Here is a 5,994-nt window from a genome sequence, read left to right as displayed (position 1 = left end):
GAGGCACATGCCCCCTCCTCCTATTAAGTGTATTGGCCCCAGGGGATGGGATCCCCGGTGACTCAAGGAGGCTCTGGAAGGGTGTGGAAAAGTAAATTTTGCCATGTTCTGTGTCCCTACGTGTCATCCATCATATGTTATGTGTGCATGATTAAATATGCATATGTACTCCCCATGTCCGATTAATGACGCAATTACAGTTGTGTCCACCTCTAGTATGCCAGTTTCCAGTCCTCGTGAATAATACGAATATCAGGCCTATGTAAAGCTACGTTGCCACGTTTCTCAGTGTGCACGTTATTCCATTATAAAGTCCCCGTTTTTAGGCCTCAAAAGGGCCCGGACACCAGATTCAGCTCCTGTCTCCTGAAGCCTCGCTGAGGAGGGATACAGCCCCCACCTGTATCCTCGACCCTTCACTTACTTCCTGCCTCGCAGTGCCCGGCCCAGCCTGGCTCAGTCTCTGAGTCTGCCAAGAATATGTTATGATTCCAGTTATCAGTTCAGCCCTCCTTCCCTGCATTCCTAAACTACTGAATCGCATCAATAGTTTCCGTCATTGTCTAGCCTTCACGTCTCCACGTTAGAGAAATACTGCATTTAATGGTCATTTAATATTCTTCATCACGCACTACATGTAGAATAATGCATGGTCCAGTCTCAGAATCAAGTTAGCCTTTCCCCTCCTGACTTCTAGTTCCTATCAACATGTTCTCTAAACATCAGATACTAGATACTGTTTAGGTACATGTCGCCCTGACTCTCCAGACTTCAGTCTCTGCTCCTAGCACAGAGTTCATAACCCCCAGCTTCTCCTAGTGATACGTCATTGCTAGTTTGCGCGCACCATCAGGTTAGAGGTCCCGGCTCCTCAGGTAGCCCCCTCCATGGTTTCCGCCCCATTCATGACATATCCTGTTACGTCTGCACCACATGTCTATGTATACGCCCAGTTACACCTACTTTCGCCCTTATCTTTCGCGACTGCTACGCGTCACACCTACTGCTCCACCCACTGCTACGCCCACTGCAATGTAATGCTATGTGTTTGCGTTATGTATATATGCTCATGTATTGTTATTAAAAGCCAGCGCGCTCATCCTAGATCGAGCCCCAGCAGCTGCTGGGCCCTGTCATCCTATTCTTATGCAGGTTGTCCTGTTCCTGTCCTTATGCTGTATTAAACCTGCAAAACTCCTACTACCTCGAATCTTGACTCTTATTTATTGAGCTATCTGTTATGATATATGTCTAGTCAAAAATAGGGTATTATTTATTTATTTACCACATAATGGCGCCCGAACAGGGACTTGCCCTTTCCCCACGCGTCGGTGAAGCCACGCCGACCCCCTGACCCTCTGCAGTCGTGACGGAACTCTTCTGCGCAGTGGCAGATATTTCTGCTCAAGTATCCCTCAGGCCCACGGAGGAGACGGAGGAGGCGGTCCAGCATCCAGACGAGACGGTGGAGGAACGCGGCGAGTCCCGACCAGAGCCCAAGCCAAGAGTCCAAGGTCCGAGGTATCCGGAGGTCCACCCGTAACTGAAGTCCGAAGTCCGAAGTTCGTCGTCCGTCGTCGTAGCAGTCCAGTCCAGTCTGAGGCCTTCCGTTCTTGCTGCCCGGTGAGTACCGTTACTGGGGTGGTATCTAGACAGGGTCCATTTAATTGACTCTGGTCTGTGGGTTGGTGGTACACAGTCCCACAAACGAAGTGTCCACTTCGGTGGATGCGGGTCCTGACGTGTCTCTTTACGAGACCGGTAAGTTTCGTACTGTTTCAGCAGTGCATCTAGTTTCTGTTCTAGTCAGTTTCTGTTCTCGAGAAAATTTATGTGTTCTGTTCTCAATATTTCCAGGTAGTATTCTGTTCGAACTGTTATTTTAAATGTTTTTCATGTATTTTAATGTCGTGGTATGAATGGGGAATAAGTATCGTGTTCATTGTGTATTGTATTGTGTCTAGATTACAGTTCAGTCATGCCCATATTTTCCAAGTTACGTCAGTTAAAAACTAGAAAGGGTCTGCTGGAAGCAGCAGTTCCCGTCCCGCCCAGGGACAGTCCAGGTCACTTTATGTATCAGAAGCATGGCATAAGCGCCATATTGTATCTAGATTTATGGGTAGAGTATACCAAACAGTTAGAAGAAAAGTATAGATGGCCCGTATCGGGTACATGGGATGCCGAATGCATCATGCGAGTAGAAGAAGCATTATGGAAAAAGAAAGCCAGACAGTCACAGAAAGATGCCATCGAGTTATGGCGTAAAGAAGCTCATAAAAGAACTGAAAAGGAAATCAGAAAGTCAGAATTAAGTAGAGAATCCTTAGAGCGAGCCCAAGAAAAAGAATTAATCGAGATAGGTGAACAAGTCAAAACTGAACAGAGAGACAGACAGAGGAATGCCCTTATTAAGGGTATGTATCCTCTTCTTGCCGAGGGCTTGCCAAAAGCGACCCCGGAGGCATCCAGTAATTTCCCGCCACCATTAGTTCCGACCAAGCTACGTCACAAACCGACCGCAGCTGATATTTTTATTTCGTCCTATTTGGACGACACAGTCCCTGAATATGCAAATCCTGTTCGCGCTCCGCCAGTCCCAGTAAATCAGGCACATCCTGCTTCTCCAGACACCGGGGCACCCCATGCAGTACCTGCTACTGTACCCCCGGTCCAGCCAGCATTTCAATTTCCCGCTCCGCCACGAAGAATATCAGTTGACGATTCTAGTCTAGGGGCCGCAGGAGGAGGTCCTCCTCAAACCCCGCCGCCATGCAAGCGTTTATCAGCACTCGAATTACATGCTCAAGCATCACAGCGTACTCCCAAGAGTAATAAGTCTGTTGCAGAAATCAGGCAAGCCCTTGGCGAATGCGCCTATGACCCAGTCCCAGGCGAGAATAATATGGTTTTATATTCAGTACGCGTAAGGAGGGTGACCGAGTATCTAGTCACCCTACCCAATATGAAAGAAGATCTAGACAGAATATATCGTTTCATCCGTACAGGGGATGATCCAGAAAGTATTAGTGATGCCATGTCTCAAAGGAAAGCTGAGATCCAGCGTATGATATTAAAGTTTTTAATTAACTGTCTAATAAGAGAACAAGATTACCCGTCTAAAGATCCGGCCGAAATGAAAACCCTGACAAAGTGGAGTGATAATATAGCCGAGGGTAAGCACAATACCATTAGTGCCATGGAGAGTATGTACAAGAAAATCCGTAGAGAAATAATAAAGATACACGAACAACGTAAAGCAGCACAAGTAAGCGAGAAAGAAAGTAACTCTGATCCTGAAGAGGAAGACAACGAGAATACCGCCAGGATAGCGTATGTAGGAAAATCTAGATTTCCAGATCGCCATTTACGCCTAGAACACAAGTCAACTTTCCATTCAGCACCAGAACAAGGTTCCCTAGAACAAGTGTTCCAAGCTACCGATCACATTCTGAAATCACGAATCGGTTACAGTGAGTTAAGTACCATGCATGAGCAGGAACTAGCCCGATCAGCAGTCCGATGGATTACTGATTCTACCACTTTTCCAGACGAAATAGTGGCACAAATGTTTCTGAAATTGCCCCCAGCCGAGCAGCGACTGGTGGGTATGTATATGATCCAGCACCTCATTACTTTGTATGAGGGTCAGCACTCTGATCCAGGTCCGTTACATGATGTCCTGAACGAGTTACTCCAGTATAGATGGAGAGGTTTAGGTACCGATTTAATTAGTGTCATTCTAGAACAGCGCCACAAATATAGAACGTTTCTGAACCCGCATTTTGTTCATGTCTCACCCCCAGAAAGTAAACCATTTTACATGGAAAGACAGAACCCGTTACGAGAAGTGCATCCAGTTAAGACAGAGGACGGTGAAATGCAACGAGTGTTTGTTTACACCCCGATTACAAAGATGGAACTCCTCGAGATGAAGAAATTAATTCCCTGTCATGACAAAGATCCAGCAGGGTTCCATAGAGAATTAAAAGACATGCTCCGTATGGGAGAATACACTTACCCAGATATCATTAAAATGTTAAAGGTCCTGTTGCCCGCAGGGGTGTATGAAAAGCTAAAGGAAAAAGAATGGGAGGTGGGAGAGAAAAAGATAGATTGGACAGTTCTAGAAGCAGAAGATAAGTCACGTGTACCAGGTACCGGTCTAGGAGAGAAATGTAAAGAATTACCAGAATTATTGATTCAAGTTTTACCCAGATTATTGACAACTAGAAAAGAAGACTGGGATGCAATCTCAGCCTGTAAACAGAAACAAGAGGAAGATATTAGTGATTTTTATTCTAGATTTGAGAAATGCTTTAGCATCAATAGTGGCCTCAAGACAAGTAGTGAGTCATACCCTCACCTTTTTGTTACTAAATTAGTTGAGAATTCAAGCCCACAAGTTAAAAATCGAGTTTTGAAAGTCGAAAGCACCTGGCAAGCTAATACTCCGTCTCAGATGCTCCAGATGCTCCAGTACCACCAGAATAGAATCAGGGAAGAGCAAGAACACGAGAGAAAACGTATGAAAGACACAAAAATGAAAGTACTAGTTGCACAATCTGTTCCTCAAGACAGTCAGAAGAGGGGTCCGAATCAAGCCAGTCATCCTGCAGCTCCCGTTAAAGGGAACTGCAACTATTGTAAACAGACAGGTCATTTTATAAACGAGTGTGCAGTTCTGAAACACAACATAGCTACCGGTAAAACAAAAGAAAGACCACGTCCGCCTAGACAAGAGCAAGTTTCACAGATTCCTCAGCCACAGAATGCACAACAGACAGTTACAGCACCGCAGCCTATTGCTGCAACACAGCACGTCACACAGCAGATGTACCAGTATGCACAGTCTGAGTATCCAGAGTACCAGCAGTATTCATGAAACAGCCTAGAGAGGGAGGTAGGCTTGCCTCTCATCGAGATACCTGTAGATCAAGAAGGTCCCTATGTTCACAGTCAAGTATTAGGGAAAGACAGAAAGTTTTTGATTGATACAGGGGCAAGTAGGACCACAATTAGTCATGCCGAAGTTCCAGGGGCTCCGCTCTCAGGCTCAAGAAATGTTTCCCTTGGATTTTCAGGAAAACCTATCGTAAATGAGATTTCAAAGCCAGTTACTCTAGAAGTAGGTCCATTGTCCCGCACTACTGATCTGTTACTTACTAAGTCATGTCCAGAAAATCTATTAGGCATTAAAACACTGAAAGAGTTAGGTGCAGTTATATGTTGTTCCCCAGAGGGAATACGTCTGTTCCTACGTGACTTTAAGGGTCACTATGTGTTACGAGATTTTGATTCAAGACTGTCTAATGTACCGCAGCACTTATGGGCGCAAGGTCCAACTGATGTAGGTTACATGCAAATCACACCCTATCGTGTGACTCTCAAGCCAGGTGTAGTGTTACCACGAATCAGACAGTACAGATTGCCACTTGAGGCTGTAGCAGCCTTATCCAAAATTATTGACGAGCTCATCGCTCAAGGAGTAGTTGTAGAAACTGACTCCAACGTATGCAATTCTCCGATCATTCCAGTTATGAAACGTACTGATCCAAATGCACCCCCAGTATATCGATTAGTGATTGACCTACGAGAGCTTAATAAATGTATTATTCCGCAGTACCCAGTTGTCCCAGACATCTCTTCCCTATTGACAGCCATTGATTCCGAAGCCATGTTCTTTACAGTAATAGACCTCAAGAATGCATTTTTTAGTGTTCCAATTCATCCAGACAGCCAGTTTCTTTTCGGATTCTGTTTAAATGGAAGGAGCTATATGTTCACACGCGCTCCTCAAGGTTTCACAGAGAGTCCTAGTATTTACAGTCAAGCACTCAAGAGACAACTAGACAACATTCACATGCCAACTGACACTGCCCTGCTCCAGTATGTCGATGATCTACTGATCACAGCCCGTTCTGAACGTGCTTGCGAGCGAGCGTCACTTACAGTCTTGTATTTTCTAGCCGAGATGGGGCACAAGGTGTCCCC

Source organism: Lissotriton helveticus, chromosome 11 (genome assembly GCF_964261635.1).
Source record: "Lissotriton helveticus chromosome 11, aLisHel1.1, whole genome shotgun sequence".
NCBI lineage: Eukaryota > Metazoa > Chordata > Amphibia > Caudata > Salamandridae > Lissotriton > Lissotriton helveticus.
The sequence above is the reverse complement of the archived record's forward strand: the minus strand, read 5'-3'. Positions refer to the sequence as shown.